We start from the raw sequence: 14687 nt of genomic DNA on the forward strand, positions 1-14687 counted from the left end.
CCCAGGCTGGTGTGCCGTGGCATGATCTCGTCTCTCTGCAACCTCCATCTCCTGGGTCCAAATGATTCTCCTCCCTCAGCCTCCCGAGTAGCTGGAATTACAGGCACACACCACCATGCCTAGCTAATGGTTGTATTTTTAGTAGAGATGGAGTTTCACCATGTTGGCCAGGCTGGTCTCAAACTCCTGACCTTGTGATCCGCCTGCCTCAGCCTCCCAAAGTGCTGGGATTATAGGCGTTAGCCACTATGCCTGGCCCAATATTTCTTGAAGATGAAAGAATAATTATCACAGAGCTGGCTACTTGCTCCTCACCCACCCTGAGTAATTTTCTTGTGTTTAGTTTGCTTATCTGTGTCTTGTATATCTTTTCATGACAAACTTGTATACCATGTCCAATAAAACACCCCAAAACACAATCTGAATGTTAACACTAACATAACATCAATATTAACACCCATTTACTAAGGTTCAGGTCAAATTCCACTTCCATCATAGGCTTTCTTGGATATATCTGGCTCACACAGAATTTCCTTTTCCTTTTATCCTCTCTTCAGAGCCTACATGGTTCTTTGTACATCACTGAAGACATTTACTGTGTCCTAATTTATGGGTCAGTTTGTACCTACTCCCTTCTTAAGCAGACATCCCTAGGGGGTAGAGGTGACCTTGTTTAGTCTCTGGGAGCACCAGCGAATGAATGGATGGGAGAATGAATGGATGGATGATGATGAATGAATGATCAAATGAGTGAGTGAATGAAGGAATGAATGGGTGACTGAGTAAATGAATAAGTGGATAAATGAATGGATAAGTAGGGGAATAAATGAGTGAGTGGATGAATGTGTGAATGGATAAATGAGTGAATGAATGATTGAGTGAATGAATGGTTGATTGAGTGAGTGAGTGAATGGATGAATGCATGAAGGAATGGGTAAATGAGTGAATGAATTGAGTGAATGAATGGATGATTGAATGATTGAGTGACTGAGTGAATGAGTGGATGAATGCATGAATGAATGGATAAATGAGTGAATGGATGATTGAGTGAATGAATGGATGACTGAGTGAATGAGTGAATTCATGAATGAATGAATGAGTGAGTGGTTGAATTAGTGAGTAAATGAATGGATGGATGACTGAGTGAATGAATGAATTCATTCTTCACTCTTCAAAATTCTGGCATGATGCCTTCATTGTTGGAGTGCTTTCTGGACTCCTTTCCCCTTCTCTCAACCCTTTCACACATCCCCAGATGATTTTCTCACGAATGCCCTCTGCCCTCCTGCTTCACTCTCCTGCTGTCTGAAACAGAAGCCAGGGAGCCCGACAGGAGCACAGTGCACACAGCCCTGGCTCCAAACGTCTAGGCAGGGAAACAACCACCAATCCCCAGGAAGCAGGAAAAGCCTTTCCAGGGTGGGAACACCATTGCTACTCTTTGGTACAACACTCAGTGTGAATCCTGGAGGCAGAACAGGGCAAAATAAGGTGATGTGAATGCAGAGATACGTCAGTCTCTCTATTCACATTCCCCAAAAGTCTACATTTATGACAGTTTCTTTAAATGCAACCTCATAGTAGTATGTTGTTGTTAAAAACTCCCATCATCTTTGCAGCAGTATTCACAATACCCAAGTTATGGAATCAACCTAAGTGTCCACCAGTGGATGAACACGTAAAGAAAATGTGGTATGTATACACAATGGAATACTATTCAGCCTTGAAAAAGGAAGAAATTCTGCCATTTGCAACATCATGGATGGAATTGGAGAATATTATGCTAAATGAAATAAGCCATACACAGAAATACAAATACTACATGTCCTTATTTATATGTGGAATCTAAAACAATTGAACTCATAGAAGCAGAGGGTAGAAGGCTGGTTACCAGAGGCTGGGGTTGGGGATAATGGAGAAATGATAGCCAAAGGGTGCAAAGACTCTGTTCAATAGGAAGAATAAGTTTGACTTTTTAGAACAACAGCACGCTGTGCTGAATATTGCTAATAACTGAGTCCTGTACATTTCAATATCACTAAGAAAGGAAATTTCTAACGTTCTCCTTCCCAAAACATTAAAAATTGGGATGATAGATATGTTAATTAGCTTAATTTAATCATTCCACATTATATTTAAACATCATAACACCACTCTATACCCCATAAATATGTACAACTATAATTTGTCAATACACAATAAAAATGAAAAATAAATGTGTAAGCTGATGAACAACAAAGTTCCCAGCCTTTGCAGCATTAGGATCATTTGGAGAGTTTCATAAAAAACACTAATGCTCAGGCCCCACCCAAGAGATTCTAATTAAATTAGTTCCTGGTAAGACTGGGCACTGGTATTTTTTTGAGACAGAGTCTCGCTCTGTTACCAGACTGGAGCGCAGTGGTGCAATCTCAACTCATTGCAACCTCCGCCTCCTGGGTTCAAGTGATTCTCCTGCCTCAGCCTCCCAAGTAGCTGGGACTACAGGTGCGTGCCACCACATTCCACCCAACTAATTTTTGTATTTTTCTTAGAGACAGGGTTTCACCATGTTGGCCAGGATGGTCTCAATCTCTTGACCTCATGATCGGCCCCCCTTGGCCTCCGAAAGTGCTGGGATTACAGGCATGAGCCACCGTGCCCAGCTGTATTGGGATTTTATTTTTTTAAGCTCCTCAAATTATTCCAAAGTGCAACCAGGGATGCAAACCATTCTATTATGGAAAGCGATATCAGAGCAAGGCTTTGCGACACAAAGAAAGGCAGTTACAAGGTGGCTGAGATATTGTCAGGCCCCAAATCCTCCATCACAACCATCCTTTGTAGCTCCATCCTCTATGGCTTGAAGAAACCATGCTCCTAAGTGACTAGCTGGATTCCCTATTATTTACGAGTTCCAAGAGAACAAAACTGAGCACTGTTCATCTTTCTGTTTGCAGTACGTAGTATCAGTCCTAACATGTTAAAGGGTCGTAAAATGGAATAAAATAGAAAGATTCGTTATCAGTGCTGTCCACCAAATTATGCCTGGCCTCCAGCCTTCCAGGGTTATCATATGACTATATTCCATACCCCGTTTTAAGGAAATATGACCAGGTGACTTGCACGGGCAAATAAAATATGCACAGTCACTTCCAAGAGGAAACCTTCTAAAAGAACCTCTGTGGAATTTACTAAGTTCTGTTTCACTTACTAAAACGATTGTGGAAGCACTTGTCAAAGTGAAGCCCTATCAACCTTCGATAGCTGAGTTTCTTCAACAAGAAGACTTCCCTAGACCTCCTTCTCATGTTAAGTTTGTGGCATAAATAAGAAGTAAACTTGCAGGCTGGTCGCGGTGGCTCATGCCTGTAATCCCAACACTTTGGGAGGCTGAGGCAGGTGGATCACCTGAGGTCAGGAGTTCGAGGCCAGCCTGACCAACAAGGTGAAACCCTGTGGCTACTAAAAATACAAAAAATTAGCCAGGCGTGGTGGCAGGCGCCTGTAGTCCCAGCCACTTGGGAGGCTGAGACCAGAGAATAGGTCAAACCTGGGAAGCAGAGGTTGCAGTGAGCTGAGATCATGCCACTGCACTCCAGCCTGGACGATGGAGCAAGACTCCATCTCAAAAAAAAAAAAAAAAAGAAATAGAAATAAACTTGCACGGGGTTAAGGCACTGGATTGTGAGGGCTATTTGTTACTGCAAAGCAATACAACCTATCCTGATTCAAGAATGCGGCAGAATGGAGCAGAGTGGATTAGAAAGCATTCATCACACATGTAAGGGTAAGTTTTGCTACAGTAAACTTCTGTTTCAATTGTGGGTGTGAGTTTGTGTATGTGTGTGCACGTGCACCCTGGATTATAAAATATAATATATTTCTTTCTTTTTTTTTTTTTTTTTTTTTGAGACTGAATCTCATTCTATTGCCCAGGCTGGAGTACAGTGGCACGATCTAGCTCACTGCAACCTCCACCTCCCGGTTCAAGCGATTCTCATGCCTCAGCCTCCCTAGTATTTTTAGTAGAAAAGGGGTTTCACCATGTTGGCCAGGCTGGTCTCAAACTCCTGACCTCAAGTGATCCTCCTGCCTCAGCCTCCCAAAAATATATATTTTTTATGGTAGTTCTCAAACATTTTATCATGACCCACCGTACGAATTGTGTTGTATTTCATAACACATGCATGCATGCACATGCTCATAGAACCTCACTTCAATCACATCCTTATTCCAACCACACTGATCTCTGGTTGGTTCCTTTTCCCCCGTTCCCTTGGGTGGCTGGATTTCTCCTGGCATTCAGATCTTGGCTGAAATGCCACATTCCTTCCAGAGTGGCCTTTCTGAGTACTAAATCTAATTTGGAGTTTCCCAGACACTATCAATCTGTTCTATTTATTTGCAGTATTTATTGTAATCTGGTCTTTTCTTATTGATTTGCATGTGGGCTTGTTTGTCTATCTCCTTGAACACCTCTCATGTTTCCCCCTCTGGTACTTAGTAAGGACTTATGATCAGAGAACCATGTTGATGTAAGAGGATTTACTCCTCCGGCAGGCACAGAGGATGCTACCAAAATTCTATACTCTCCCTGTATTTCCCAGTCTCACGTATGCATATGTTGGGGTCCATAGAACCATTGCACTGTGAATAGAAACTATATATGTCCCTTCTTGCCTGTGGCCATCAAATACCTACATGGTACTTCCTTCAGCCTTCTCTTCCCATCCTGCTGCAATTTGAAGCAGATAGCATGGTCACATGATATAAAACAGCCTTATCCCAGCACTTAGGGAGACCAAGGTGAGTGGATCGCTTGAGCCCAGGAGTTTAAAACCAGTCTCGGCAACACGGCAAAACCCCATCTCTACAAAACAATAGAAAAAAAAAATAGCTGGGCATAGTGGCATGAGCCTGTAGTCCCAGCTATCTGGGAGGCTGAGATGGGAGGATGAATTGAGCCCAGGAGGTTGAGGCTGCAGTGAACTATGATCACATCGCTGTATTTTCCAGCCTATGCAACAGAGTGACATCCTGTCTCCAAAAAACAAACAAACAAAAAACAAAAACCCAGTCTCCTGATCACAATAGAACTCCACCTGAGGTATTCAATGCCCTTCATTGTCTTAAGCCAGTTGAAATTTTGGGGTCTATTCATTACTGCAGCAAAGTGTAGCCCAACCTGACTCACACCACTCTGGAATTTCAACCAGCCCCTGCTCTCATTTAGGAACCTTCACAAAAAGGTGACTCTGCATTTTACAAGGTTAAATATTTGGACCCCACTTATGGATTGATGTTAGGGTATCAATGGTTGAACAGAACAAATACATATTTATGTATAAAAATGAAGAAAACAAAAGTATTTGCATCTGACTAGCCCAGTAGCTGCCTCTAAAAGGCAGAAAAGTCTGGTTGCTCATTAGGCATTTTTCCATGTCCTTGAGCTTAGCAAGAGGGGATCCATCCAAACTGAATTCATCACTTTCCAGTGATTTCCTCTCCAGCACGGACAACAGCATCAATTAGACCCCAGGATGAATGTAGGTAAAACTTTACTCCAACAAGAATTCAACCTGTCTTGCTTCTAATTGTTCATTTATTTCCCTCACAAACAATGTCGATAGCCCAGACGCCGCTTCTGCAGAGCAGCGTGTGCTCCCCGGGGAAGGGGGCTGGAGGAGGCAGCCAGTGTGGCGTGAAGGTTTCCATGGTAATTACACACCCACCTCCGGAAGGCACTGCCCAGTGAAATCCCTCGTTAGCCACCAGCCAGCTAATTAGAAGAGGCCTTTGGCACTTGCTCATGTTCTGGAACATTTCTTCCTGGTGGGTTAGGAATGGGTGGTCAAGGCTTCGTCCAGACAAGCCCAAGTCTCTTTAGCCCCAAGCCCCAGGGAAAGTCACAGGCATGAGGGGAGAGTAATTTATTCCATTGGCCCGTGGAGAACAGACTCTTGACGGCCTTTTTTCCTGCATCTGGCAAGCATGAAGGTCATTTAGTGGCAATGAGCCTGGGTCAGAGGCGAGGCGTGGGGACCATGAAGGGAGGGAGAGACCCAACCATTCAGAGGAAACAGCAGGGAGTAACTGAGAGTTCCGGGGAGAAAGTGCTACCTCCGGGGGAAAAAATCTTGTGGGGGAGGTGGGCAAGAAAAGATTCTGGATCTAATGAAGTATTTTGGTGTTCGTGGACGTGCAATCGGGTCCCCATGCTCAGGAAGTTCAAGCTTCGGCTGGGTGTGGTGGCTCACACTTTGGGAGGCCAACACGGAAGGATCACCTGAGATCAGGAGTTTGAGACCAGTCTGACCAACATGGTGAAACCCTGTCTCTACTAAAAATACAAAAGTTAGCCAGGCGTGGTGGCAGGTACCTGTAGTCCCAGCTACTCCGGAGGCTGAGGCACGAGAATCGCTAGAACCCGGGAGGTGGAGGTTGCAGTGAGCTGAGATCGTGACACTGCACTCCAGCCTGGGTGACAGAGCGAGACTCCATTTCAGAAAAAAAAGAAAGAAAGAAAAAAGAAAAGAAAAAGTTCAAGCTTGGTTGAACACTGTGCTGTCATTATCTTAAACTTTTTAGTAATTTTTAAAGAAGGGGTCTTGCATTTTCACTTGTCACTGTGCCCCAAAAAATTAAGTAGCTGGTTCTGCGTGCTCAGGTGGACAGGTGTTCTAAGCAGGTAAACTAAGGCAGCAGGCTATGGATATGGAGAAAGCCGCTAGGCACACAAGCAACCAGGACTCCTAGGCCACCAGGTCCTGGATCCAGGGCGCTGTCATGAGTCCCCTGTGAGGATTATGACTAGCTGTGGCTCTGGAGTTGAAAAGACGTGGGGCTAAGATCCAGCTTGGCCAGTCACTTCTCGTGTAGTCCTCGATAAATGACATAAGCCTTCTGCAAATCCGTGTTCTTATCGATGATATGGAATGCCAATAGTAGCAATTTCATAGGGTAATGGTAAAGACTGGCGCATAATTTTTGCTTCAAAAATGTTACCTAATACCCTCATGACTCTCACTGATATTGTATAATTCATTTTTTTCTTTTTTTGAGACGGAGTCTCACTCTGTCACCAGGCTAGAGTGCAGTGGTACGATCTCAGCTCACTGCAAGCTCTGACTCCCTGGTTCAGGCAATTTTTCTACCTCAGCCTCCCGAGTAGCTGGGATTACAGGCACGTGCCACCACGCCCAGCTAATTTTTGTAATTCTTTTTACTAGAGACGGGGTTTCACCATGTTGGCCAGGATGATCTCAATCTCCTGACCTTGTGATCCGCCCGCCTTGGCCTCCTGAAGTGCTGGGATTACATGTGTGAGCCACCGTGCCCAGCCATATGATTCTTACTATACTTCCATCCTCAGAGTGTTACACGGCCATGTGCTGGGGCTCCTGTGCCATCCAAGTGACCCACAGACCTTCTTTTTCCTGCCAACAGCATCCTAAAGAAGACCAGGGAAGCCAACGCATTGCTCCTTTCCTCTGAATTCTCTCCTCCCTGTATCTTTCCTTTTGTGCAAGTTTTGCCACCGTGATAGATTCTTAGCTCCACCTTTAAACCTTGAGAACCTATTCTCACCGTCGAATTTTACTAAGGGAGCTGACTCAGAGGTAACTGTCTTGTCCAAGGCCATCCAGGGGTCAGGAACAGAGCCACAGTCCTACCTTTGTCTTCCTCACCTTCTCTCCACACAGTTGTAGGAGACTGGGTAATGGTCCTTCATTCCCTCCAGCCCCAGAAAAGGACTTTAGCATGCTTCAAGTTTTTAGGATCTGCTCTCTTCTCATAAATTCATTCTAATTCCTCAGCATGTAGTTATCACCAGGAAAATTCAGCACCTCTTAATTGGGGGCTGGTCAGAGCCAGACTCTGGGTGTAAGGCATCGGTGAGCAGGAGGATCTGCTTATTTTAAGCAGCAGTGAGCTGGATGGGATGCTAATTGGCAGACGAAAAGGCTGTTCAAGCCTGAGCTGAACTTGGCTCATCCTGCCAAGGAAAGGCAGCCCCGTCCGCAGGTTGGAAAAAGGAGAGACAGGGAGTGGACACCCGCTTCCTTATGATCCTGAAAAAAGAAAGCTAATGTATCCAGCTCTCCGTGTTTTCAGAAAAGCACAGGCTTTGTCATCCAATGGAACTGTGTTAAATTTCTCCTCTGTTGTTTACTAGCTGTGTGACAATTAGCAGGTTACTGTCCCTCTCTGAATATTTTTCTTACCGGTATCATGAAGCTAATAATGTGTACTTTTCAGGGTCACTGTGGTAGTTAAGTAAAATAATCCATTTCATTCATAAAGTACTTAGCACTGGTACCAGATATGTGTTCATCACCAAGGCCAAGACACCACCATCATCAATACTAGCAAAGAACAGTGAGATTCTTTGGATCTGTCCTCAGTTCTGCCTGGTGATTAGGAACTGCAGGGGCATTGAATGGCAACAATAATGCTTATCAGAGTAATAGAAGTAGTAATAAAAGAAGAAGAGAGACAGCCGGGCATGATGGCTCACACCTGTAATCCAGCATTTTGGGAGGCCTATGCGGGAGGATCACTTGAGCCCAGGAGTTCCATACCAGCCTGGGAAACATAGTGAGACCCCTTCTCTACAAAACATTTAAAAATTAGCCAGAGCGGCCGGACGTGGTGACTCACGCCTGTAATCCTAGCACTTTGGGAGGCCAAGGCGGGCGGATTGTCTGAGCTCAGGAGTTCGAGATAAGCCTGGGCAACACGGTGAAACCCTGTCTCTACTAAAATACAAACAATTAGCCCAACGTGGTAGCATGCACCTGTAGTCCCAGCTATTCGGGAGGCTGAGGCAGGAGAATCACTTGAACCAGGGAGGCAGAGGTTGAAGTGAGCCGAGATCATGCCACTGCTCTCTAGCCTGGGCGACAGAGCGAGACTCCATCTCCAAAAAAAAAAAAAAAAAAAAATTAACCAGAGCATGGTGGTATACACCTGTAGCCCCAGCTACTTGGGAGGCTGAGGTGGGAGGATTGCTTGGGCCCAGAAGGTCGAGGCTGCAGTCAGCCATGATTCCCCCCCGCATTGCACTCCAGCCTGGGTGACAAAGTGTGACCCTGTCTTCTCTTAAAAAAAAAAAAAAAAAATGGTAGAATAAGAGAGAGACATTAACATTCAGGTAACCTGACTTTGGCCCAGAAAGCATATGTGGCTATTCACTCCAGGCCTGGTGGCAGCAAAAGCAGTTGGGAAAGACCTTTCAGTGGTTCCTAGAAGCCCTGGGTCCCTTGGACAGGGACAAAGAGGACACCGCAGGGGAAAATGAGTGAACAATGGCAGGAAAATGAATCGGGGAGCGGGGAGGAGCTGCCTGCCATAAATCATCCTGAAGAATAGGGCCTGGAGAGCTGCCGTTGGCTCCACGGTGATTAATGACCTTTTTAATTTCTCTGCGCATTGTCCCAATTATGCAGGGGCACCGAGGGAGGCCCCGCCTTCCCTGGGGAAGCAGGGAGGTCTACGCAGTGCCCTGGAGTGAGACAGAGGACGGCTGTGGGGAGACCCGGAGTTGTTTTCCAAAGAGCATCAACCCAGAGGGCAGGGCTGGGAGGACTTGCAGCCCAGATTGCAGAACTTGGCCAGCGAGAGACAGCCTGGTCTCTAGAGAAGGCTGGTGATGGGCACCACTCTTACCCTGAAACTCAGTGCAAAAAGTAAAATCATTTTCTTACAAGCTCAACTGAATTTTCAGGTGGAGTTCCCCTTCTTCTCTGGTAGCAGAATCTTACTCTTGTTCCTGAGATGTGTCTAAGTTCTGGGTGTCAAGCATGGGCTGACAGTCTGGAGTTAGGGGTTACTAAAGATTCTGGACCAGGCAACTACATTCCGGTTCATCCATCATCCGGTCAGGCCCTCAGTTGTCAGTCCATGGAGGCTGCTGCTACAAAACCTCGCATTTCTGTTCACATCCAATGGCTCTCTCTCTGTTGCTACTGTGCACTGAGGAGCAATGGGAATCTTGAAAAAGCTATCCGTGGTCCCAACTACCGAGACAGACTGTCAGACCTGTCTAAGATCTGTGGCCCTGGAAAGTGATGTTCTATTGAGAATCAAGATGTTAGGGCTACCTCTGATCTATGCCAATCTCTCTCTCATCGTTGCTCCTCTTCTCTCCTCAGCTCAGCCCAGGGCAGGGCACAGTGCATCAACCATCCTCTTCTGGTTCCACAGATGCTGGGCGTAGAGCCAGTCCTCCAAGCTTCTGCATCTACTAAGAGCTCAGGCTTTTCCAGCACAAAAGCCAGAGACTAGCAGGTTATTTTTGGTTGCCACTCTGCAGAATTAAGCACAGTACTAAAGTGAGAGTTCTCTTGCTTTCACTCTCTCTCTCTCTCACCCTCTCTCTCTTCTCTCCCCTCCTTAATTTTGAGAAGCAATGTGGAGGAGGAAAGAGAAATAAAGAGAGAACCAATGGTTAATATCTTATAAATATTATCCTGCCACATGTACAGAATGCTATGGAGAGGTTCAGAAGGAATGAGCACATCCCATAGAAAAAAATCAATAAAATTGTTCATGCAGAGGGCAATATTTCTTCATTATTAAGAGCGCAGGCTTTAGCATCTGACAGATCCTGGTTCAGTCCTGGCCCCTATTTACTGCTGTGTCACCTTGAGCACTGGATGGGTTTCCCCAAGCCTCAGTGCTCTTCTCTGTAGAGTGGGGATTACTGGGGGACAAGCTGGAATGGTGCACGTAGAAGGGCTTTGCAAAGCCCCATAGCTATGCCTATGAAAAAGACAGAGCAATTTCATTTGTTAGAGATGGAAGGAGAGTGTAAGCAAGTGGGTGAGAGAAGGTAACTAAAATTTAGAAAATAAAAACAGGGGAGGCCAGGTGAGGTGGCTCACACCTGTAATCCCAGTACTTTGGGAAGCTGAGGCACATGGATCACACGAGCTCAGGAGTTCGAGACCCGCCTGACCAACATGCCAAAATCCAGTCTCCACTAAAAATACAAAAATCAACTGGGTGTGGTGGTGCACGCCTGTAATCCCAGCTACTCTGGAGGCTGAGGGAGGGAAATTGCTTGAACCCAGGAGACAGAGGTTGCGGTGAGCTGAGATCATGCCACTCCACTCCAGCCTGGGCGACTGAGTGAGGCTCCATCTCAAAAAATAAAAAATGTAAAAATAAAAAAATGAAAACATAGGAGAATTTGGGAGTTTGAGGTCTCACCAGCCAGCCGGAGAAGTCACAGAGACAGGAAAGAAATTACAAGATCTGGAAGAAGTAAGGGAAGAGTAGTTGCGCTGGACTTGAATGGTTGGACCATGCCTCGTAGACACAGTGGTGTCAGGAAGGAAGCAAAAAGGAAACCCAAGGCAGTAGAAGGGAAGAGAAAGACACCATGACTTTGTCTTGGAAAAGAGAAGCCATGATGAAGAAGTATGACATGAGAGAGACGCCATGACTAAGAAGCATCTGAGGGGAAGAACGGTGACTCTTCTCTCCCTCTTCCTTCCTCTTTCCCTCCCTCTCTGCTTCTCACTCTCTCAAACACATACACACATAGTCTTACAAATGCACATATGGAGAGAACTCAATGAGTCACAAACCCATCACTCCTGAAAGTTTCTAAGCAACAAGGGAGATGAGGCTTGGGTTGGCTGAGTGGAGCCTAAAGACAGGAGATGGGTGAAGTAGCACTTTCCAAATTCCAAAGTGCAGATGCAGATCTGAGTCAGGAGTTATAGGGGGACACACGCCTCTGCCTGTCCAACAGGCTGCATGTGGTGCTGACACTGCTGTCAGCCAAATGCACTGTGTAGCAAGGGATGGACCATGTGGCATTTAGATGAGATGGCATCACTCAGGGAATTCAAGGGGTCTCCTTCATTGTGTGTTCTGGGAAATAAGTTCCCATTCCTTCGTCTTCAACAGTCCTCAATAATCTCTTGGTAACCTGGAAGTGGCAGGTCCCTTTGCTTTTTATTAACTGATAAAGTGGGAGAGAAATAAGGGAATCCAATCTGTCATTTAAGCTTCAGAGGTTGTCTTGGCTTCAGTGAGCCAAAGTTTTCACATCTTCAGGGGCCATATTCCCCCAGGAAAAGCTGCCATCCCTCCATTCTTCTCAGAAGTCAGAGAATGGGAACTGTCCTTCTCTCCTTCATTTTCCGATTTTTGTTCTTACCCAGTCAACACAACACACACACACACACACACACACACACACACACACTAGTACACATACTGCACCAGTGGAAATAAATAAATTTATTCTACTGAATAAAATAAAAGTCAAGCTCCTCATAATGTCATCCAAGGCCCTGAATTAGAATCCACCTTTCCTTGGTCCAGATCTCCCTGTATCTCTTTTCCTCCCTCACTAAGTTCCAGTCATAGTAACTTCCTTTCTGCTCCTCCAAGGCAGTGGTCCCCAACTCTGGCTGTACCTTAGAGTGACCTGGGGAGCTCTTAAAATATATCAGTGCCCAGGTCAAGCCCTAGACCAATGAGCTCACAAGCTCTTGGGGATGGAAAACAGGTCTTCGTAAGTTCTAAAGCTCTCTAGGGGATTCCAATGTGCAGGCAGGTTGAGAATTACAGCTCTGAAGTTCAAGAGCTTCCTACGCTCAGCACCTTGCCTCCCTCCCTCTGCCCCTGCCCTTTGCAGCTGACTCCAGCTCATCTGTCACTCTTAGATCAAATGACTCCTCTTCAGTGAAGCCTTCCAGGAACATCTTTGTTTCCTTCCTAGAATTTGTCACACTCTGTAATTTTCCTATTTATTTATATATGTGTTTATTCTCTGTTTCCTACACGAAAATGTGAGTCCCATAATGCCAAGAACCATGCCTGATGTTGTTTGCTGCCGTACCTAACATGTAACATAGTATTTGATCCATAGTACGGGCTTATCAAATGGTTGGTGAATGACTGAAAGGTCATTCAATCATTCTGTATGGAGCAGTTCAGTGTCAGATGCCCAGAAGTTGCTACTTAGTTTAACTCACCTGTTCGTAGAATCACCCTAAGGAAGCCCCCAAGGCTTGGGCCTTCAGAAAGATGGTGTCTCATATGACTGTATGCCTTTCCTTACCTTCCATGATGTCTCCTTGGTCTGTAGTGCCCTCAATCTGGCGACTCCTCAGCTAAGCCTTCCAGCTCAGCATCCTCACCCAGTTCTCTTAAGAAGCCACACCACTCCAGAAAGGAGGAAAACATTTCTCTTCCAATGTTTCCACCTTCATGTATCATGTACATTGCGGAACTCAATCACGCATTAAGGTCAACTCAAGGCTCCCAACTGCTGAATGTTTTAGCTCCAAATGAGAAAAGGTGGTACTGGATCCAAAGAGAAGAGTATGTTCGAGGTGCTGCAATCCTAATTATCGTCCTATTCGAGAAAGAATTTCTCCACAATTCCCTGACAAGTATGCACCCTCGTCAAAATCAATATTCACTTCTACCAGAGCCATGCAGTCATAGTTTTATGGAAGGAAATCTAATCTCTCGTGTTAACACAACTTTGTCCCTTCCTTTGCTAAGCAATAACCCCATCATTATTAACTTCATGACCATTCACTGATGTGGTTTGGATCCGTGTCCCCATCAAATCTCATGCTGAATTTTTTTGAAGTTTTTGTGTTGGTTTTTGTTTTGTTTTGTTTTGAGACAGAGTATTGCCCTGTTGCGCAGGCTGGAATGCAGTGACTCGATCTCAACTCACTGCAACCTCCACCTCCCAGGTTCAAGAGATTCTCTTGCCTCAACCTCCCGAGTAGCCGGGATTACAGGCACCCACCTCCAACTCCAGCTAATTTTTGTATTCTTAGTAGAAACAGGGTTTCACCATGTTGGCCAGGCTGGTCTCAAACTCCCTACCTCTAGTGGTCTACTGGCCTCAGCCTCCCAAAGTGCTGAGATGATAGGTATGAGCCACCACGCCTGGCCTTATGTTGAATTGTAATTCCCAGTGTTGGAGGTGAGGCTGGGTGGGAGGTGACTGGATCATGGGAATGGGTTTCTCATGAATGGTTTAGCACCATCTTCTTGGTGCTGTTCTCATGATAGGGATAGTGAGTGAGTTCTCACGAGACCTGGTTGTTTAAAAGTGTGTGACACTTCCCCCCTCGCTGTCTCTTACTCCTGCTCTGGCCAGGTGATGTGCCTGCTCCCCTTTCACTGTCTGCCATGGTTGAGTTTCCTGGGGCCTCCCCAGAAGCTGAGCAGACAGCATCATGTTTCCTGTACAGCCTGCAGAACCAAGATCCAATTAAACTTCTTTTCTTTATAAATCACCCAGTCTCAGATATTTCTTTATAGCAATGCAAGTACTGCCTAATACACTCATGCTTCTCTGAGTGGGTCTAACATGACTGGAGACATCATCAGCTGTGAATTCCTCTTTCTTAACCTATCAGGGAAAGGAGTGTCAGATCCCCAAATCTCTCACCTGTGGCTCCTCAGTTTATCTAAACATCCAGAAGAGCAGTCCTTCTTGAACTTTTTCTTTTCTTTTCTTTTCTTTTCTTTTTCTTACGGAGTCTTGCTGTGTCGCCCAGGCCGGAGTGCAGTGGCGCGATCTCGGGTCACTGCAAGCTCCGCCTCCTGGATTCATGCCATTCTCCTGCCTCAGCCTCCCGAGTAACTGGGACTACAGGCACCTGCCACCACGCCTGGCTAATTTTTTGTGTTTTTAGTAGAGACGGGGTTTCACCATG

The sequence above is a fragment of the Mandrillus leucophaeus genome, unplaced genomic scaffold (assembly GCF_000951045.1).
Source record: "Mandrillus leucophaeus isolate KB7577 unplaced genomic scaffold, Mleu.le_1.0 Scaffold32, whole genome shotgun sequence".
NCBI lineage: Eukaryota > Metazoa > Chordata > Mammalia > Primates > Cercopithecidae > Mandrillus > Mandrillus leucophaeus.